General features: G+C 35.6%; 1 pseudogene; it reads right to left on the bottom strand.

The window, feature by feature from the left end:
• Positions 1-24378, bottom strand: part of LOC139852655 (alpha,alpha-trehalose-phosphate synthase [UDP-forming] 1-like) — a 205554-nt pseudogene that overhangs the window by 93020 nt on the left and 88156 nt on the right.

The raw sequence follows: 24378 nt of genomic DNA, 5'->3' as shown, positions 1-24378 counted from the left end.
TTTGGAAATACCTAGCGACAAAGTGGTTTGCAGACTATCAACATCTTAAAAACAAAATTTATAATCACAACAAGTTAAGAATTATGGGTAATCCGTTTTTATTAATCATAATCATATAAACTTCTATTTGTAATTTGTATAAGCAATAATATAATTATATAAACTATTTACAGATTAACATGTTAAAAGCAAAATAATACCAATAATTATGAACTGATTAATAATCACAACAGCATCAGTATATGATTAAGAATTGCAGACCACAGCAACATTTACAGAAGATTAAGAATTAGGGTTTACCTCAGAGAAGAATTGCAGAGGCGATCGTAAACAACCAGAAGAGTATCGATGTGATTAGATTAATTGGCTTTTATTAGGGTGAGATAACTAATTTACGTGGGAGATATCTATAATCTTGGAAGGGTTTTTAGGTAATTAAATATCCTAAAAGCTCTACATCGACCTCAAACGCTAGTACATATAGCGTTTAAAATAGGAGCTGTTTCTCATCTCAAAAAAACTTTAATCTTGTAACGACCCGCACATTTTCGATCATTCTATACTTATAAGATTAATATTTACATAAATTAAACCTTGCCAACATGATAAGCAATCCAAATTGTCGAGACTGATATTTCCGAAAAGAGTTTTACACAACGTTTGACCGTCTAGTTTGACCGATGATATCACGAACCATACAATATATGATAATTATACGTTTGTGTATATATATGTATATATACATATTTAACATGATTAAGGAATGTTTTAATACCTCATTTTATATTAATAACAACAAGTTATATGTGTATTTTGAAACTACTAACTTAAGTTTTCAAAACGATAACTATACGTAACGTTATTTGACATAAATACTTAAGACATATAATGTTTATACATATATTGTATAAGTAATGTATTTAATCACTTTTAAGAACTTAAATACATAAAATCATATAAGTGTATTCACAAAAGATAGCTATATTTGAATCCTCATTCCATTTTTCACAAAATTTCTATACGTATACCTAGAGTATTTGTACTCGTATCATACCAAGCTTCTATACGTATTTACTATTCGTATATACACATCAAATCACCACCTAATCAGCTCCTATACTTGCCCTCATCAAGAGGGAACTTCTTTTTGACATTTAACTTCAATAATTATACAAAAATACAAGCTTGAATTTTGTTTTGTCCCCCCCCCTTGGCCACGTTTTATATGCCATCCCCATAACCAATTTTTGATCACCATTCTCACTTCTAAATCACTCTCTAACTCTTTTACTTGAAAGCCCTAAGAACTCCATAACAATTCAGTAACTTACCAAGAAGATCTAGCTTCAAAAACCATACTAAAACACCATAAGAAAACCATACAAAAACACTTCAAGAAAACCCTCCAAGAACACCAACTTACTTCCAATCTTTCATCCACTTCTATCACCCTTTTGATTCTAGCTTCTTACTTCTCTTTTACAGCAACTTCATCCAAGGAACTTGAGGTAGAATATATGTTCATAACCTTATTCGATTCATATATATATAGCTATCATATTTTGTGGTATACAAGTTTAACAACAAGAACATAGTTTGAATGTTTTCAAACTTGTTTGCAAACTAAATAGATCCTTCTAACTTAACTTTTAAAATACTTCAAGACCTGTAATATAACTTATGTATATGCTAATTTAACAAGGTAAAACTTGGTTTTTCAAAGTATAAGTATTTTTAGAAAAATGGTCATTAAACGATTTTGTTGTAACGAAAATGATTAACTTCATAAGTTTCACTAAAGTTTGACCTATGCCGTGTGATTTTGAATACAAACTAAGGTATTTACAGTTCATAGTCTTAAAGAGGGACTCGATCCAAGGAGATGGCAAGTTGAATCAACGAAAACGGACTTGTAACGAAGAAACTATGACCGAAACAAAATTAGTTATCCAAGGCTTAAATGACTTCGGGATTCATTGGAAAAATTTACATAAAATCACATACTCCTAAGATAACATGATATTTTATATATATGTACTTATAATTCAATTTTATATGGTTCAGGATCACCCGTAAACAACACGAGAAGATTAATCATAAGATCCCATGATTGTACGCAACACGTCATTTGACAACACCGGTACCATGGGTCAAGATTAATCTCGACCAATACATTTATGATGGGGTTTTACGGGAGTTTTATTTATTTCGTTGGGGGTTGTATTTATTCATTGCGGGTATATTAAACATCTAAAAATGAACCATTAAAAATTGAATTGCTAACCTCGGACTGCTAACTTCGGACTAAGGAAATATTCAAAGTATTAAAAGTATAACAAGTATATATATATAACGTTTGTTTAAAATGAAAACATATTGATATATTATATATGGATAGGTTCGTGATATCAACCGGAAGACCGAGTCAAAATATATATATCATCAAGACAAGAGTGAGTATATAGTCCCACTTTTAAACTCTAAATATTTCGGGATGAGAATACATGTATTTTATGTTTTACGATATGGACACAAGTAACTGAAAAATATGTTCTACGTTGAGTTGTACCACTGGCATACTTCCCTGTAGCTTGGTAACTAATATTTACAGCGGTATTGTAAACGCGAATCCTGTTGATAGATCTATCGGGCCTGACAACCCCAACCGGACTGGACGACTAGTATTCAACGGTTGCACAGTACTTCGTTTTTGTGACTACACTTGGTACGGTGTAGTAAGATTTCATATTAAAGGGAATATGCGACGTGAAAATGTTAAGTATGGTTACCGAGTGCTCAACCACTTAGAATACTTTTATTAAACTGTTTATATACGAAATCTTGTGGTCTATATATATATTGCTGCCGGCATTAAACCTATATCTCACCAACTTTATGTTGACCTTTTTAAAACATGTCTATTCTCAGGTGATTTCTAAAGCTTCCGCTGCATCATGTTGGATCTAACCAGGATCTTGCGTACGCATGTTTGTGTCAAAAATAAAACTGCATATCCAAGATGTTGTACTGTAAAATATGCTAGAAACCGTGTTGTTGTCATCATTTGTAAAGTTTGTAAGTCGAAGATTATCGCTAAACGTTAATCTTCTTTTTATTGTCTTAAGTTTGTAACAAAAATAATGGTTATGGTTTGTAATGTATAATATATGCAGTTTTCTTTCAAAAATGTCTCATATAGAGGTCAATACCTCGCAATGAAATCATACGTTATCTAACGCGTTCTTATGGTTAAGGACGGGTTATGACATGTGGTATCAGAGCGGTGGTCTTAGCGAACCAGGTTTGCATTAGTGTGTCTAAACCGATAAGTCGTTAGGATACATTAGTAAGTCTGGACTTTGACCGGGTTTGATTTTAAAAAAAAAACCATTGCTTATCACTGTTGGTTAAAAATTCATATGTAAATATTATGTAAGTACTAATGGGTTAGTTGTTGTGTGATAGATGTCGGGCTCGAAACTTATTATCACATTCAGCGACTCCGAATCAGAATCTTCAGATTGTGTTTCAGTCATTAACATATCCGATGACGAAAATGGTATTTTTGGGGAAGACTCACAATTTCCAGATGAACCAACTATAGAAATATCGGAAAGTGAACCCGAGGAGGAAAGTGAACCCGAAGAGGAAAGTGAACCCGAAGAAGAAAGTGAACCCGAGGAAGAAATACTAGAAATTACGAAAGAAAAATTCGATCAAGGAAAGAAACGAAAAGCGAATGAATTAGAAAATTCAAATCCCGAACTTAGTGAGAATGACGTAGCACCAATTCCACTCAACACTACCACCCCTATTCCCGCTATTCCTATTAGTGCTATCCCCGCATCTAGTTCTTCGGCTCCTCAGCCAAAACGTAGGCAGACAGCTAGGATAAGCGTTAGGCCATTCATTGGAACTAAACGCCCTAGAAAATAGACCGAACGATGCACTGCCGTATTAAGCCATGGAATCATATAATGTTTTGTATAATATTATTAGTGTGGTTTGCTTAAAGTTTGATGTAAGATAAGCATATGTAAAATAGCGAAGTATGAAATGCAATAATTTTCCATGGTTAAGTATTATTTAGATTGTAGTAATTGATTCTGTACTAAGCTATTAAGTATGAACATTAACGGGTAGGTACTACCCAAGATATAATTATAAAACGCTAATAAGAAGAAAAGGCTTTTATAATAATACCTGGTTCATATTATTAACAAGCTATAAATGTACTATAAATACATACTACATCTATAATAATCCATGTGAATAATTATTTTCTTTCATTAGGAAATGGCGCGATTGAACCGAATGACGGAACAAGAAGTCGAGAACTTCATCAACCAGCGAGTCAACGATAGAATGCTATGGGTCGAAGCTGCAAGAGCTACTGCAGTTAATCCAAATCCTCGTGTAGGATGCTCCTACAAGACGTTTCAAGCTTGCAAACCTTCATCAATCAGTGGAACGGAAGGACCTATCGGTTTAACCCGATGGATAGAAAAGATGGAGACAGTGTTCAAAATCAGCGGTTGTGATGAAAAAGACATGACCAAGTATGCATCGTGCACTTTACAAGATAGTGCACTCACATGGTGGAAGAATTATGTGAAGGCGGTAGGAGGAGATGTAGCTTATGATACTCCATGGGAAGAATTCAAAGCAATGATAATCACCGAGTATTGTCCAAGGAATGAGGTTATTAAGTTAGAAGATGAGTTACGAAGTTTGAAGGTGGTTGGTACTGAAATCACCAACTACAACCAGCGATTCATGGAATTAGTTTTACTATGTCCTGAATTGGTCCCAACCGAAGCACGGAAGATTGAAATGTACAAAGGTGGTTTGCCCAAAAAGGTCAAGGCAAACGTTACGGCGTCGAAACCTAAGACAATTCATGAAGCTATAACCATGGCGAACGAGCTAATGGATCAGGTCATTTTGGACAAGAAAGCATTCAATACTGAGGTGAAGGTATTGGGGAACAAGAAAAAGTGGAATGGAGGTTATGATCGAGGTAACCAACAACAACCTTATAAGAAACAAGAAACCACGAAAGGTGCGGGTAGCGGTTCAGGCTTTGGTTACAAAGGACAAAGTCCTTTGTGCAACCGTTGTCACAAACATCATTTTGGTTACTGTAGTGTGTTGTGCACTAAATGCAATAGACAGGGACATCTTGCTGAAGATTGTAAGGCTCTCGTTACGAATGCAAATGGTAACAAGACTCCTGCCACCAACGCAAATAGAACTGCTTTGGCTAACATTACTTGTTTTGGGTGTGGAAAACAAGGTCATTATAAGAGCCAGTGCCCGAATCAGAATGGCGGATCTGCACGTGGAAGAGCGTTTGTTATTAATGCTAGAGAGGCACGAGAAGACCCGGAACTTGTTACGGGTACGTTTACCATTAATAACTTATCAGCATCTATTTTATTTGATACTGGCGCCGATAGAAGTTACGTGTGTATAAATTTTTACACTAAATTGAATTGTTCATCATTACCTCTAGATGCTAAGTACTTGATTGAGTTAGCTAATGGTAAGCTAATTAAAGCCGATAAAATTTGTCGTGATTGTGAAATAAATCTAGCCGGAGAAACGTTTAAAATCGACTTAATACCCGTAGAATTAGGAGGTTTTGATGTAATAGTCGGCATGGACTGGATGTCCAAAATAGGAGCGGAAGTTGTTTGTGCTAAGAAGGCAATTCGTATTCCTGGTAAGGATAAAATGCCAGTGATGATTTATGGAGAGAAGGGTAATTCAAAGCTAAAACTCATTAGTTGTTTGAAAGCCAAGAAGTGTTTAGAAAAGGGATGTTACGCTATTTTAGCACATGTTAATAAAGTCGAAAAGAAAGAAAAGTGCATCAACGACGTGCCTGTGGCAAGAGATTTTCCTGAAGTTTTTCCGGAAGAATTGCCGGGATTACCTCCATTTAGATCGGTAGAATTTCAAATAGATTTAGTACCAGGAGCTGCACCAGTGGCTCGTGCTCCATATAGACTTGCACCGTCCGAGTTAAAAGAACTTCAAAGTCAGTTAAAAGAATTACTGGACCGTGGATTCATACGACCGAGTACTTCACCGTGGGGAGCTCCAATTTTGTTTGTTAAGAAGAAAGATGGATCTTTTAGGATGTGTATAGACTATCGTGAATTAAATAAGTTAACTATCAAGAATCGGTATCCACTACCGAGAATTGATGACTTATTTGATCAATTGCAAGGATCATGTGTTTATTCAAAAATCGACTTAAGATCGGGCTATCATCAACTACGCGTCAAAGAAGAGGATATTCCGAAAACTGCTTTTCGGACACGTTATGGTCATTACGAATTTTTGGTTATGCCGTTTGGATTGACGAATGCGCCAGCTGTATTCATGGACCTCATGAATCGAGTTTGTAGTCCGTATTTAGATAAGTTTGTTATCGTTTTCATTGATGATATTCTTATCTATTCCAAGAGTGAGCAAGAGCATGAAGAGCATTTAAGGTTGATACTGGAGTTGTTGAGAAAAGAACAACTTTATGCTAAATTTTCTAAGTGTGCTTTCTGGTTGAAAGAAGTGCAATTTCTTGGTCACGTTGTTAATAGCGAAGGAATTCAGGTTGATCCAGCAAAAACTGAAGCTATTGAAAAATGGGAGACTCCTAAGACACCAACACAGATACGCCAATTTTTGGGTTTAGCCGGTTATTATAGAAGGTTTATTCAAGATTTTTCCCGAATAGCTAAGCCGTTGACAGCGTTAACGCAAAAAGGGAAGAAATATGAATGGACTTCTGAGCAGGAGAGTGCATTTCAATTACTGAAAAAGAAGTTGACTACGGCGCCTATTTTATCGTTACCAGAAGGGAACGATGATTTTGAAATATATTGTGACGCTTCGCGACAAGGTTTTGGTTGCGTTCTTATGCAACGGAAGAAAGTTATTGCATACGCATCCCGACAATTAAAGATTCACGAGCGAAATTATACGACGCATGATCTAGAATTGGGAGCAGTCGTGTTTGCATTGAAGATGTGGAGACACTACTTGTATGGGGTTAAATTCACTGTGTTTACTGATCATAAAAGCCTTCAACATATTTTTGATCAGAAACAATTGAACATGAGGCAACGTAGGTGGGTCGAGTTAATAAACGACTATGATTGTGAAATTCGTTATCATCCCGGGAAGGCGAATGTGGTGGCTGATGCTTTAAGCAGAAAAGAACGAGAACCAATTCGAGTTCGAGCAATGAACATAAAAATTCGTATGAATCTCAACTCACAAATCAAAGAAGTTCAACGAGAAGCACTCAATGAAGAAAACATAAAGAATGAAATAATGAAAAAGTACGAGAAACAACTTGTTGTACGGGAAGATGGAATTCGGTATTTTGCAAATCGTATTTGGGTACCGAAGTTGGGTGGATTAAGGAAGTTGATATTGAACGAGGCACATAAGACAAGATACTCGATACATCCTGGAGTTGGAAAGATGTATCAAGATCTTAAGACACGTTATTGGTGGCCTAATTTAAAGACCGACGTTGCAACATATGTTGGGGAGTGTTTAACTTGTTCTAAAGTCAAAGCAGAACATCAAAAGCCGTCAGGGTTACTTCAACAACCAGAAATCCCAGAATGGAAATGGGATGGTATTACCATGGATTTCATCACAAAGTTACCAAAGACTGCCTGGGGATACGACACCATTTGGGTGATTGTTGATCGTCTCACCAAGTCTGCACATTTCTTGCCTATAAAGGAAACAGATAGAATGGAGAAACTATTACGATTGTATATAAAGGAAGTTGTTTCAAGGCATGGGATACCTATTTCCATTATATCCGATCGTGATAGTAGATTTACCTCAAAGTTTTGGCAATCACTACAGGAGGCATTAGGAACTCGTTTGGATATGAGTACCGCATATCATCCGCAGACCGACGGGCAGAGTGAGAGAACAATTCAGACTCTTGAAGACATGCTCAGGGCATGTGTGATCGATTTTGGAAACGGATGGGATAAATATCTACCGTTAGCAGAATTCTCGTATAATAATAGTTATCATGCGAGCATTGGAGCTGCGCCATTCGAAGCATTGTATGGAAGGAAGTGTAGATCTCCTATCTGTTGGAATGAAGTAGGAGATCGACAATTAACTGGTCCCGAGATCATACATGAAACGACTGAGAAGATAGTGCAAATCAAGGAGAGATTAAAAACAGCCCGCAGTCGCCAAAAGAGCTACGCCGATGTCCGAAGGAAACCATTAAAGTTTCAAGTCGGGGACATGGTTATGCTAAAGGTGTCACCTTGGAAAGGTGTAATACGTTTCGGCAAAAGGGGTAAACTGAACCCAAGATACGTAGGCCCGTTTAAGATCATCGAACGCATTGGACCGGTAGCTTATCGACTCGAGTTACCACAACAACTCGCCGGAGTACATAATACCTTTCACGTCTCAAACCTTAAGAAGTGTCTTGCAAAGGAAGATCTCACCATTCCTCTTGAAGAAATCTATGTCGATGAGAAACTACAATTCATCGAAGAACCAATCGAAATCATGGACCGTGAAGTTAAACAGCTCAAGCAGAGCAACATACCGATCGTTAAGGTTCGTTGGAATGCTCGAAGAGGTCCTGAGTTTACTTGGGAACGAGAGGATCAGATGAAGCAAAAGTATCCACACTTGTTTCTCGATGACGCAAAATAGGTACAGTTTTAAAATTTCGGGACGAAATTTATTTAACGGGGAGGTAATGTAACGACCCGCACATTTTCGATCATTCTATACTTATAAGATTAATATTTACATAAATTAAACCTTGCCAACATGATAAGCAATCCAAATTGTCGAGACTGATATTTCCGAAAAGAGTTTTACACAACGTTTGACCGTCTAGTTTGACCGATGATATCACGAACCATACAATATATGATAATTATACGTTTGTGTATATATATGTATATATACATATTTAACATGATTAAGGAATGTTTTAATACCTCATTTTATATTAATAACAACAAGTTATATGTGTATTTTGAAACTACTAACTTAAGTTTTCAAAACGATAACTATACGTAACGTTATTTGACATAAATACTTAAGACATATAATGTTTATACATATATTGTATAAGTAATGTATTTAATCACTTTTAAGAACTTAAATACATAAAATCATATAAGTGTATTCACAAAAGATAGCTATATTTGAATCCTCATTCCATTTTTCACAAAATTTCTATACGTATACCTAGAGTATTTGTACTCGTATCATACCAAGCTTCTATACGTATTTACTATTCGTATATACACATCAAATCACCACCTAATCAGCTCCTATACTTGCCCTCATCAAGAGGGAACTTCTTTTTGACATTTAACTTCAATAATTATACAAAAATACAAGCTTGAATTTTGTTTTGTCCCCCCCCCTTGGCCACGTTTTATATGCCATCCCCATAACCAATTTTTGATCACCATTCTCACTTCTAAATCACTCTCTAACTCTTTTACTTGAAAGCCCTAAGAACTCCATAACAATTCAGTAACTTACCAAGAAGATCTAGCTTCAAAAACCATACTAAAACACCATAAGAAAACCATACAAAAACACTTCAAGAAAACCCTCCAAGAACACCAACTTACTTCCAATCTTTCATCCACTTCTATCACCCTTTTGATTCTAGCTTCTTACTTCTCTTTTACAGCAACTTCATCCAAGGAACTTGAGGTAGAATATATGTTCATAACCTTATTCGATTCATATATATATAGCTATCATATTTTGTGGTATACAAGTTTAACAACAAGAACATAGTTTGAATGTTTTCAAACTTGTTTGCAAACTAAATAGATCCTTCTAACTTAACTTTTAAAATACTTCAAGACCTGTAATATAACTTATGTATATGCTAATTTAACAAGGTAAAACTTGGTTTTTCAAAGTATAAGTATTTTTAGAAAAATGGTCATTAAACGATTTTGTTGTAACGAAAATGATTAACTTCATAAGTTTCACTAAAGTTTGACCTATGCCGTGTGATTTTGAATACAAACTAAGGTATTTACAGTTCATAGTCTTAAAGAGGGACTCGATCCAAGGAGATGGCAAGTTGAATCAACGAAAACGGACTTGTAACGAAGAAACTATGACCGAAACAAAATTAGTTATCCAAGGCTTAAATGACTTCGGGATTCATTGGAAAAATTTACATAAAATCACATACTCCTAAGATAACATGATATTTTATATATATGTACTTATAATTCAATTTTATATGGTTCAGGATCACCCGTAAACAACACGAGAAGATTAATCATAAGATCCCATGATTGTACGCAACACGTCATTTGACAACACCGGTACCATGGGTCAAGATTAATCTCGACCAATACATTTATGATGGGGTTTTACGGGAGTTTTATTTATTTCGTTGGGGGTTGTATTTATTCATTGCGGGTATATTAAACATCTAAAAATGAACCATTAAAAATTGAATTGCTAACCTCGGACTGCTAACTTCGGACTAAGGAAATATTCAAAGTATTAAAAGTATAACAAGTATATATATATAACGTTTGTTTAAAATGAAAACATATTGATATATTATATATGGATAGGTTCGTGATATCAACCGGAAGACCGAGTCAAAATATATATATCATCAAGACAAGAGTGAGTATATAGTCCCACTTTTAAACTCTAAATATTTCGGGATGAGAATACATGTATTTTATGTTTTACGATATGGACACAAGTAACTGAAAAATATGTTCTACGTTGAGTTGTACCACTGGCATACTTCCCTGTAGCTTGGTAACTAATATTTACAGCGGTATTGTAAACGCGAATCCTGTTGATAGATCTATCGGGCCTGACAACCCCAACCGGACTGGACGACCAGTATTCAACGGTTGCACAGTACTTCGTTTTTGTGACTACACTTGGTACGGTGTAGTAAGATTTCATATTAAAGGGAATATGCGACGTGAAAATGTTAAGTATGGTTACCGAGTGCTCAACCACTTAGAATACTTTTATTAAACTGTTTATATACGAAATCTTGTGGTCTATATATATATTGCTGCCGGCATTAAACCTATATCTCACCAACTTTATGTTGACCTTTTTAAAACATGTCTATTCTCAGGTGATTTCTAAAGCTTCCGCTGCATCATGTTGGATCTAACCAGGATCTTGCGTACGCATGTTTGTGTCAAAAATAAAACTGCATATCCAAGATGTTGTACTGTAAAATATGCTAGAAACCGTGTTGTTGTCATCATTTGTAAAGTTTGTAAGTCGAAGATTATCGCTAAACGTTAATCTTCTTTTTATTGTCTTAAGTTTGTAACAAAAATAATGGTTATGGTTTGTAATGTATAATATATGCAGTTTTCTTTCAAAAATGTCTCATATAGAGGTCAATACCTCGCAATGAAATCATACGTTATCTAACGCGTTCTTATGGTTAAGGACGGGTTATGACAAATCTTCTATCACCAAACGAAGCCTTTTATTGTGTAGGAGCTTTTTCATTAAATCTAAAAGCTAGAAGCTCCAAAAATCTCTAAATTAAATATGTCTGAATTAAATATGTAAAGATGTTGCTGTATGCTTAAAGAAATTCCATTACATAAGTTAATAACAATCTTTACTCTCATTAGTTCATAAAACCAAGTGATAGAACACATGTTGTCTATCCTAACCACAAATAGCAATAGTTTTGACTAAAATCATTCATCATTATTAATTTATTCATTTTTGTATTAGTTTGAACCAAAATCATTACTCCTATTATTTGTGTCTAACTAAGTTTGAAATTATCTGATTCTCTCCATACCGAATGAATAAAGTGTGTTAAATACCCAGTAAATATAAAAAGATATTAACGTTTATCATGATTGTAACATAATTACAAACGAAATATTGTGTAACTCTAATTACAACATGTGAAAATAATGATTATCACAACACATTTTTTTAAGAGAAATAAAATTAGTTTGTTGTAAATGACTGTTTTGATCAATTTTTATCATGCACAAAACTTTCAAAAAATAGTAGAGTGATGCTATACTAACTATGGTCGTATCATTTCAATTTACTAAAGTTCATAGCTTAAGTATGAATGTGTATATATGTTTGTACTCATAAATAAACATTTTAGATGATAATTGATGCATTCATCTGTGACAATTTAACATTCATATTAAAATTAACTAATTATTCATAACCATCTTAATAACCGCTATATTTAATTAAATCGTCAGTGAATATGCATTATGATGATGAATAACATCCCTAATTGTAATTGTCAGCATAACGTTCCTATTAAGAGGATTACATGTGTTGTTAGAATTTGGTGGTGTACAACACCCTTCAAGTGATAAAGATAGTGCTCTCAATGGTGACTCCTTCCTCCCCAGAATTAGCCGCCACATCAGCACTTTCTTCACAGAACTAAACACTGCCAACAATGACATATTTCCTCATAAAAATTGAGACCTACTGATGTGCGAAAAGTGGTATATGAATTATCGTATGGAAAATACCGGTTTTAGAGATTGCTACACACTAACGGGCAGTGTACCCGATCGTGTAGTAGTATAGTAACTGGTTTAGTTCCGTGTATCGTTCCAAGGACAGTTATATCAGTCAAACTAAAATTAGAAACTATATTATGATTAACTAAGTGAATGAAAGTTAAAAGTACAAGTTTTATGTTTTGGTGGCTATTTAACGATTTAGCCAAATCAAAGAAGGTTAAATGTAAAAACAATATTTTTGTCTTTTAAGTTTATGAAATGATAATAAATGCAAATAAAGCAAGTAAGATAGTTTTGAATTAAATCAAAGAGATGAAATGTTTATCTAGATATTTTACCCTCGGTATTGGATGTATTTTTTAGATATTAAGTCCTGATTGAATAATTATGTGTGTAGTTATCTAATAGGTTCACTAAGAGTTCTCTCGGATAAACACGCAAATACAATAACAAGATCAAGGGTTCCCTTTTCACTATGGTTCTTGTATTTGTAATCAAATAACTATAAGCATGCTAATCACCTAAATCGACTCGCCAAGAGTTCTCTTTAGCAAGTACTCAAACTAGAATTACTAAGCGAGGGTTCCCTATAACTTAGACCTTTTAGTTTGTGACTAGTTGATCAACAAAATCAAAGACTTGAATAACAATTGTCTTTGCGTTCGCTCTACACAATTCATTCCTATTTTGTTTAACCGTTTTAATCTAGTTTACCCCCTTGGTCCGGTTTAGCAAACAATCAATCTAAGACAAGTTGATTGTAAATCAATATGATACATCAACAAGAGTTCTCTTTATCAACAACATATCAATTAACTAGATACAAATGATTTTAACAACAATAAGCATGGTTCTTAATTCAAGCTTCAATCTATCACGCATAATACATTCAATCAATAAGATTACATCCAATACCTTGGTTATTAATCTAGACAAACATTATAGAAACTAGCCAACAATCATGGTAACAGACAACAATACAATCAAATTATTAACTGAAATCATTGCTGAGAACAAGTAAATAACCTACAAGAACAAGAGTTCTTGGATGAAAAAGGTTTTGATGGATGATGCCTTGATGTTGAGCCTCTTCCAAGAGGTTGGAGTTCTCCAATTTGCTCCTAAAAATCGCCTCTAAACTCTCTGGTTCGTATTCTGATTAAACAGTCCCTCAAAAACTGAAGTTTTAAAGTGGAGAAATTAGGTAAAAAGCCAAAAAGTCGGCCACACCTACTACGGGACGTCGTCCCAAAATGCAGGACGGCGTCCCGAATTAAAGGTCAAGACGGCGTCTCGAACCCCCTAGACGGCGTCCCAGATCAAAAGCCAGGACGGCGTCTTCAATCCCTGGACGGCGTCCTCAAGTACTGATTTTGACTGTTTCGTTTTCTTTTCAATATTACTTCATTCGGACGAAGCCTAACACCTTGGAAGCTTTGTTTTATCATTTTAAAGCACTAAATAGACCCTAAGTCGTATCGGGATCAACCAATGTCATAAATCATCAAAATTCTTTGTAAATCATTCTTCCGATACAAATTTGCGCATCTTGGCTTATCACTTGTAGAACACCTTCATTATCTTTGATTCTAGAGCGCTTTTAGTGATACTGCGATAGATATATATGATGTATTTGAGCAATATCAAAACACCCCACACTTAAACCTTGCTTGTCCTCAAGCAATTCTTTCGTTACAAAGTAGAACAATATCAAACATAATCACACAATATAGATTACAAACATTACATGAATCACTCGAAGCACACGAAACACACACGTTGATATGAAACACAACTCACACTATATGAAACACACGCTTTAAGTAACACACTCACGCTATATACACTATGGAAACACACGCTTTAAGTATAGTACACTTTTATTGAAATCACACGCACGCTATATTCACAATGGAAACACACACACACATTTTTGGTAGATTAGAGCCAAGTATCCGAAAAATTTGATCCTAGGAAAATCAGGACCTTGATGAAAACGTTTTATGGTTTTGAAAATATCATGCTAGTTTTTAATACTAGACACGTTTTCCGATTTTGTCGGATTTTCTGAATTTTGAAAAATGAGTGCGGGTTTCCCGCTATTGGTCAAGCCAATCCCTCCCACGGTACCTAACATCATGAGATGTCGGTAGAAAATAATGTGCTTAGGAGGATACACATTACGTCCGGATATCATCGATAATCATGAGGTAATCATCTAATCCGTTAAGTCAATCATAAAGATTGAAGTTCATCAGGCTTAAAAGCTGATATATTACCTTTCCGGAGGTTATCCACTGGGAATCTGATCAATCACTGACAATTTGTGTATCATGGTGCGCTTCCCATTTGGCTAGCAAATCTCCCTCATTGAGATAAGCTTTGACTACCAGTTTCCCTGTTTGATGTTGAGGCCTGGTAGATTTCCAGTCGATTTTAGCAATGACTTTTCAAGATTTTTCGTCACCCTACAACTGGTCTGGACTACAACTTCTGAAATAAATCAGCAAGTGTGTCGTTCGGGAGACTTGACTCCCTTTAGGATGGAATGGATACATCCTGTATGGTCATATAAGTGGTCGGACGCAACATTGTCCTTGTTAGGAGAAACAATGAGGATCGTGTCATAACCCATCCTTAACCGTAAGAACGTGTTAGATAACGTATGATTTCATTGCGAGGTATTGACCTCTATATGCGACATTTTTAAAAGAAAAACTGCATATATTATACATTACAAACCATGATTCTTATTTTTGATACAAGCTTTGGACGAAATAAAGATGATTATCGTTTAGCGATAATCTTCGACTTACAAACTTTACAAATGATGATAACAACATGATTTCTAGCATATTTTACAACACAAGTTCTTGGATATGCAGTCTTATTTTTGACACAAATATGCGTACGCAAGATCCTGCTCAAATTCAACATAATGCAGCGGAAACTTCTAATTATCACCTGAGAATAAACATGTTTAAAATGTCAACATAAAGTTGGTGAGATATAGGTTTAGTGCCGGCAGCAATATATATATAGACCACAAGATTTCGTATATAAACAGTTTAATAAAAATATTCTAAGTGGTTGAGCACTTGGTAACCATACTTAACAATTAATCACGTCGCATATTCCCTTTAATATGAAATCTTACTACACTGTACCAAGTGTAGTCACGAAACGAAGTACTGTGCAACCGTTGAATACTGGTCGTCCAGTCCGGTTGGGGTTGTCAAGCTCGATAGATCTATCAACAGGATTCGCGTTTACAATACCGCTGTAAATATTAGTTACCAAGCTACAGGGAAGTATGCCAGTGGTACAACTCAACGTAGAATATATTTTTCAGGTACTTGTGTCCATAACGTAAAACATAAAATACATGTATTCTCATCCCGAAATATTTAGAGTTTAAAAGTGGGACTATATACTCACTTTCGTCTTGAAGATATATATATTTTGACTTGGTCTCCCGGTTGATATCACGAACCTATCCATATATAATATATCAATACCTTTTCTTTTTAAACAACGTCACATATATATTCTTGTTATACTTTTAATACTTTTTATAATTCCTTAGTCCGTAGTTAGAAGTTCGTTGTTAGTAATTCAATTTTAATGGTTCATATTTAGATGTTTAATAAACCCCCAACGAAATAAATAAAACCCCCAACGTATATGTATTGGTCGAGATTAATCTTGACCCACGGTACCGGTGTTGTCAAATGACGTGTTGCGTACATAAAGTACCGGTGTTGTCAAATGACGTGTTGCGTACAAACATGGGATCTTATGATTAATCTTCTCGTGTTGTTTACGGGTGATCCTGAACCATATAAAATTGAATTATGAGTACATATATATAAAATATCATGTTATCTTAAAAAGATGTGATTTATTTTAATTTTCTCCAATTAATCCCGAAGTTAAACTAGTCTTGGATAGCCAATTTTGTTTCGGTCATAGTTTCTTCGTTACAACTCCGTTTTCGTTGATTCAACTTGCCATCTCCTTGGATCGAGTTCCTCTTTAAGACTATGAACTGTAAATATCTTAGTTTGTATTCAAAATCACACGGCATAGGTGAAACTTTAGTGAAACTTATGAAGTTAAACCTTTTCCTTTATGTAGGCAACCTTAAATGATTATTTTTCTAAAAATACTTATACTTTGAATTAAATCATGAAATTTTTATGTGTTACCATATTCATAGTAAAAATCATTTTTCCAGAACATAAACCTTCAATTCAAAGTTTAAGATGGTTTTTAATTATCCAACCCAAAACAGCCCCCGGTTACACTCCGACGTCGTAAAAACAGTTTTTAAGGTGTTCTTTGAAAAACCAAGTTATACCTTGTTAAATTAGCATATATTTAAGTTATATTACAGGTCTTGAAGTATTTTAAAAGTTAAGTTAGAAGGATCTATTTAGTTTGCAAACAAGTTTGAAAACATTCAAACTATGTTCTTGTTGTTAAAATTGTATACCACAAAATATGATAGCTATATATATATGAATCGAATAAGGTTATGAACATAGATACTACCTCAAGTTCCTTGGACAAGGTTTCTGTAAAAGAGGAGTAAGAACCTAGAACCAAAAGGGTGATGGAATTGGATGAAAGATTGGAAGTAAGTTTGTGTTCTTGGAAGGATTTCTTGAAGTGTTTTTGTAAGGTTTTCTTATGAGATTTAAGTGTTGTTTTTGAAGCTAAATGATGGAGAAAATGCTTGGAGATGATCAAGTATGAAGTTAAGAGTATTTTGAGAGAGAAATGGAAGTGTAAGTATGAGAAAATGGGGTGAAGAAATGGTGTGCATGCATAAAAACGTTTTTAGGTTATAAAGGAAAAAAAAGATACCTAACTTTGTTTTCTTGCTAAATAATTCATGCTACTTGACAAATGGTTGGTTCCACATGTTTCTTAATCATTTAAGGCTGCTAAGGAGCAGATTTTTATTGGTATATACCAATAGTAAATACATCTAGAAGCTGCGTATGATACGAGTACATATACTCTAGATATACGTATAGAAATTTTGTGAAAAATGGAATGAGGATTCAAATATAGCTATCTTTTGTGAATACACTTATATGGTTTTATGTATTTAAGTTCTTAAAAGTGATTAAATTCATTACTTATACGATATATGTATAAACATTATAGGTCATAAGTATTTAAGTCAAATAACGTTGCGTATGGTTATCGTTTTGAAAACTTAAGTTAGTAGTTTCAAAATATACATATAACTTATTATTATTAATACAAAATGAGATATTAAAACATTCTTAGATCATGTTAAATATGTATATATACATATATATACACAAACGTATAATTATCATATGTTATATAGTTCGTGATATCATCGGTTAAACTAGACGGTCAAACGTTGTGTAAAACTCTTTTCAAAAACATAAATCTCAACAATTTGGATTGCTTATCATGTTGGTAAGGTTTAATTTATGTAAATATTAATCTTACAAGTATAGAATGATCGAAAAAGTGCGGGTCATTACAGTACCTACCCGTTAAATAAATTTCGTCCCGAAATTTTAAAATTGTACCTATTTTGCGTCATCGGGAAACAAGTGTGGATACTTTTGTTTCATTTGATCCTCTCGTTCCCAAGTAAACTCGGGACCTCTTCGAGCATTCCAACGAACCTTAACGATCGGTATGTTGCTCTGCTTGAGCCGTTTAACTTCACGATCCATGATTTCGATTGGTTCTTCGATGAATTGTAGTTTCTCGTCGACATGGATTTCTTCAAGAGGAATGGTGAGGTCTTCCTTTGCAAGACACTTCTTAAGGTTTGAGACGTGAAAGGTATTATGTACTCCGACGAGTTGTTGCGGTAACTCGAGTCGATAAGCTACCGGTCCAATGCGTTCGATGATCTTGAACGGGCCTACATACCTTGGGTTTAGTTTACCCCTTTTTCCAAAACGTATTACACCTTTCCAAGGTGACACCTTTAACATAACCATGTCACCGATCTGAAACTCTAATGGTTTCCTTCGAACATCGGCGTAGCTCTTTTGGCGACTACGGGCTGTTTTCAATCTCTCCTTGATTTGTACTATCTTCTCAGTCGTTTCGTGTATGATCTCGGGACCAGTTAATTGTCGATCTCCTACTTCATTCCAACAAATAGGAGATCTACACTTCCTTCCGTACAATGCTTCGAATGGCGCAGCTTTAATGCTCGCATGATAACTATTATTATACGAGAATTCTGCTAATGGTAGATATTTATCCCATCCGTTTCCAAAATCGATCACACATGCCCTGAGCATGTCTTCAAGAGTCTGAATTGTTCTTTCACTCTGCCCGTCGGTTTGCGGATGATACGCGGTACTCATATCCAAACGAGTTCCTAGGGCCTCCTGTAGTGATTGCCAGAACTTTGATGTAAATCTACTATCACGATCGGATATAATGGAAATAGGTATTCCATGCCTTGAAACAACTTCCTTTATATACAATCGTAATAGTTTCTCCATTCTATCCGTTTCCTTTATAGGCAAGAAGTGTGCAGACTTGGTGAGACGATCAACAATCACCCAAATGGTGTCGTATCCCCAGGCAGTCTTTGGTAACTTCGTGATGAAATCCATGGTAATACCATCCCATTTCCATTCTGGGATTTCTGGTTGTTGAAGTAACCCTGACGGCTTCTGGTGTTCAGCTTTGACTTTGGAACAAGTTAAACATTCCCCAACATATGTTGCAACGTCTGTCTTTAAATTAGGCCACCAATAATGTGTCTTAAGATCTTGGTACATCTTTCCAACTCCAGGATGTATCGAGTATCTTGTCTTATGTGCCTCATTTAATATCAACTTCCTTAATCCACCCAACTTCGGTACCCAAATACGATTTGCAAAATATCGAATTCCATCTTCCCGCATAACGAGATGCTTCTCATACTTCTTCATTATTTCATTTCCTATATTTTCTTTAGTAAGTGCTTCTCGTTGAACTTCTTTGATTTGTGAGTTGAGATTCATGCGAATTTTTATGTTCATCGCTCGTACTCGAATTGGTTCTCGTTCCTTTCTGCTTAAAGCATCGGCCACCACGTTCGCCTTCCCGGGATGATAACGAATTTCACAATCATAGTCGTTTATTAACTCGACCCACCTACGTTGTCTCATGTTCAGCTGTTTCTGATCAAAAATATGTTGAAGGCTTTTATGATCAGTAAACACAGTGCATTTAACCCCATACAAGTAGTGTCTCCATATCTTCAATGCAAACACGAATGCTCCCAGTTCTAGATCATGCGTAGTATAATTCCGCTCGTGAATCTTCAATTGTCGGGATGCGTATGCAATAACTTTCTTTCGTTGCATAAGAACGCAACCAAAACCTTGTCGCGAAGCGTCACAATATATTTCAAAATCATCGTTCCCTTCTGGTAACGATAAAATAGGCGCCGTAGTTAACTTCTTCTTTAGTAATTGAAATGCACTCTCCTGCTCAGAAGTCCATTCATATTTCTTCCCTTTTTGCGTTAACGCTGTCAACGGCTTAGCTATTCGGGAAAAATCTTGAATAAACCTTCTATAATAACCGGCTAAACCCAAAAATTGGCGTATCTGCGTTGGTGTCTTAGGAGTCTCCCATTTTTCAATGGCTTCAATTTTTGCTGGATCAACCTGAATTCCTTTGCTACTAACAACGTGGCCAAGAAATTGCACTTCTTTCAACCAGAAAGCACATTTAGAAAATTTAGCATATAGCTGTTCTTTTCTCAACAACTCTAATATCAACCTTAAATGCTGCTCATGCTCTTGCTCACTCTTGGAATAGATAAGAATATCATCAATGAAAACGATAACAAACTTATCTAAATATGGACTACAAACTCGATTCATGAGGTCCATGAATACAGCTGGCGCATTTGTCAACCCAAACGGCATGACCAAAAATTCGTAATGACCATAACGTGTCCGAAAAGCAGTTTTCGGAATGTCCTCTTCTTTGACACGTAATTGATGATAGCCCGACCTTAAGTCAATTTTTGAGTACACACATGATCCTTGGAGTTGATCAAATAAGTCGTCAATTCTCGGTAGTGGATACCGATTCTTGATAGTTAACTTATTTAATTCACGATAATCTATACACATCCTAAAAGATCCATCTTTCTTTTTAACAAATAGAATCGGAGCTCCCCACGGTGAAGTACTTGGTCGTATGAATCCATGATCCAGTAATTCTTTTAACTGACTCTGAAGTTCTTTTAACTCGGACGGTGCAAGTCTATATGGAGCACGAGCCACTGGTGCAGCTCCTGGTACTAAATCTATTTGAAATTCTACAGATCTAAATGGAGGTAATCCCGGCAACTTTTCCGGAAAGACTTCAGGAAAATCTCTTGCCACAGGCACGTCATTGATGCTCTTCACTTTTTCCTTTGTTTCGACTTTATTAACATGTGCTAAGATAGCATAGAACCCTTTCTTCAAGCACTTTTGAGCTTTCAAATAACTAATGAGTTTTAGCTTTGAGTTACCCTTCTCTCCATAAATCATTACTGCCGTTTTATCCTTACGAGGAATGCGAATTGCCTTCTTGGCGCACACAACTTCAGCTCCTATTTTGGACATCCAGTCCATGCCGACTATTACATCAAAACTTCCTAATTCTACGGGTATCAAGTCAATTTTAAACGTTTCTCCGGCTAAATTTATTTTACAATCACGGCAAATTTTATCGGCTTTAATTAGTTTACCATTAGCTAACTCAATCATGTACTTAGCATCGAGAGGTAATGATGAACAATTCAATTTAGCGTGAAAGTCTCTACACACGTAACTTCTATCAGCACCAATATCAAATATAATAGATGCGGATAAGTTATTAATGGTAAACGTACCCGTAACAAGCTCCGGGTCTTCACATGTCTCTTTAGCATTAATAACAAATTCTCTTCCACGTGCAGGTCCGATATTCTTCTCTGGATTCGGGCACTGGCTCTTATAGTGACCTTGTTTTCCACACCCAAAACAAGTAATGGTAGCCAAAGCAGTTCTATTTGCATTGGTGGCAGGAGTCTTGGTACCATTTGTATTTGTAACGAGAGCCCTACAATCTTCAGCAAGATGACCCTTTCGATTACATTTGTTGCATACCACATTACAGTAACCAGAGTGATGTTTGTGGCATCGGTTGCATAAAGGATTTTGTCCTTTATAACCAAAGCTTAAACCACTACCCGTACCTTGCGTGTTTTCTTGTTTCTTAAAAGATTGTTGTTGGTTACCTCGATCATAATTTCCATTCCACTTTCTTTTGTTACCTGATACCTTCACATCAGTATTGGATACTTTCTTATCCATGATGACCTGATCCATTAGCTCGTTTGCCATGGTTATAGCTTCATGAATTGTCTTAGGTTTCGATGCTGTAACATTTGCCTTGACCTTTTTGGGCAAACCATCTTTGTACATTTCAATCTTCCGTTCTTCGGTTGGAACCAATTCAGGACATAGCAAAACTAATTCCATGAATCGCTGATTGTAGTTGGTGATTTCAGTACCAATAACCTTCAGACTTCGTAACTCATCTTCCAACTTCCTAACCTCGTTCCTTGGACAATATTCATTGATTAACATTGTTTTGAATTCTTCCCACGGAGTATCATAAGCTACATCTCCTCCTACAGCCTTCACATAATTTTTCCACCACGTGAGTGCAATATCTTGTAAAGTGCACGATGCGTATTTGGTCATGTCCTTTTCAACACAACCACTGATTTTGAACACAGTTTCCATCTTTTCTATCCACCGGGTTAAACCGATCGGTCCTTCTGTTCCACTGAATGATGAGGGCTTGCAAGCTTGAAAAGTTTTGTAAGTGCACCCCACACGAGGATTTGGGTTAACTGCAGCACCTCTTGCAGCCTCGACCCATAACATTCTGTCGTTCACTCGCTGATTGATGAGTTCCTGGATTTCTTGTTCCGTCATTCGGTTCAATCGCGCCATATTCTTCTATAAGAATGAAAAGAAAATAATTATTCACATGGAATATTATAGATGTAGTGTATATTTACAGTACATTATAGCTTATTAATAATATGAACCAGGTATTATTATAAAAGCCTTTTCTTCTTATTAGCGTTTTATAATTATATCTAGGGTAGTACCTACCCGTTAATGTCCATACTTAATAGCTTAGTACAGAATCAATTACTACTATCTAAATAATACTTAACCATGGAAAATTATTGCATTTCACACTTCACTATTTTACATATGCTTATCTTACATCGAACATTAAGCAAACCACACTAATAATATTATACAAAACATTATATGATCCCATGGTTTAATACGGCAGCGCATCGTTTGGTCTATTTTCTAGGACGTTTAGGTTCAAAGAATCGCTTAACGCTTATCCTGGCTGTCTGCCTATATTTTGGCTGTGGGACTGAAGAACTGGATGCCGGGATAGAACGAATAGGAATAGCGGGAATAGGGGTGGTAGTGTCTAGTGGAGTTGGTGCCACATCATCCTTATTAAACTCAGGATTTGAATTTTCTAATTCATTAGCCTTTCGTTTCTTTCCTAGTTCGAACTCTTCTTTTGTAATTTCCTGTATTTCTTCCTCGGGTTCACTTTCCTCCTCGGGTTCACTTTCCTCCTCGGGTTCACTTTCCTCCTCGGGTTCACTTTCCTCCTCGGGTTCACTTTCCGGGTTCTCTATAGTCGGTTCATCCGGAATTTGTGAGTCTTCCCCAAAGATATTATTTTCGTCATCGGATAGGTTAATGACTGGAACACCATCTGAAGATTCTGGTTCGGAGTCGCTGAATGTGATAACAAGTTTTGAGCCCGACATCTATCACACAACAACTAACCCATTAGTACTACATAATATTTACATATAAATTTTAACCAACAATAATAAGCAATGGTTTTTAAATCAGACCCGGTCAAAGTCCAGACTTACTAATGTATCCTAACGACTTATCAGTTAGACACACTAATGCAAACCTGGTTCGCTAAGACCACCGCTCTGATACCACATGTCATAACCCGTCCTTAACCGTAAGAACGTGTTAGATAACGTATGATTTCATTGCGAGGTATTGACCTCTATATGCGACATTTTTAAAAGAAAAACTGCATATATTATACATTACAAACCATGATTCTTATTTTTGATACAAGCTTTGGACGAAATAAAGATGATTATCGTTTAGCGATAATCTTCGACTTACAAACTTTACAAATGATGATAACAACACGATTTCTAGCATATTTTACAACACAAGTTCTTGGATATGCAGTCTTATTTTTGACACAAATATGCGTACGCAAGATCCTGCTCAAATTCAACATAATGCAGCGGAAACTTCTAATTATCACCTGAGAATAAACATGTTTAAAACGTCAACATAAAGTTGGTGAGATATAGGTTTAGTGCCGGCAGCAATATATATATAGACCACAAGATTTCGTATATAAACAGTTTAATAAAAATATTCTAAGTGGTTGAGCACTTGGTAACCATACTTAACAATTAATCACGTCGCATATTCCCTTTAATATGAAATCTTACTACACTGTACCAAGTGTAGTCACGAAACGAAGTACTGTGCAACCGTTGAATACTGGTCGTCCAGTCCGGTTGGGGTTGTCAAGCCCGATAGATCTATCAACAGGATTCGCGTTTACAATACCGCTGTAAATATTAGTTACCAAGCTACAGGGAAGTATGCCAGTGGTACAACTCAACGTAGAATATATTTTTCAGTTACTTGTGTCCATAACGTAAAACATAAAATACATGTAT

The sequence above is a fragment of the Rutidosis leptorrhynchoides genome, chromosome 1 (genome assembly GCF_046630445.1).
Source record: "Rutidosis leptorrhynchoides isolate AG116_Rl617_1_P2 chromosome 1, CSIRO_AGI_Rlap_v1, whole genome shotgun sequence".
Lineage (NCBI taxonomy): Eukaryota > Viridiplantae > Streptophyta > Magnoliopsida > Asterales > Asteraceae > Rutidosis > Rutidosis leptorrhynchoides.
This window is presented reverse-complemented; position numbering and strand designations above follow the sequence as displayed.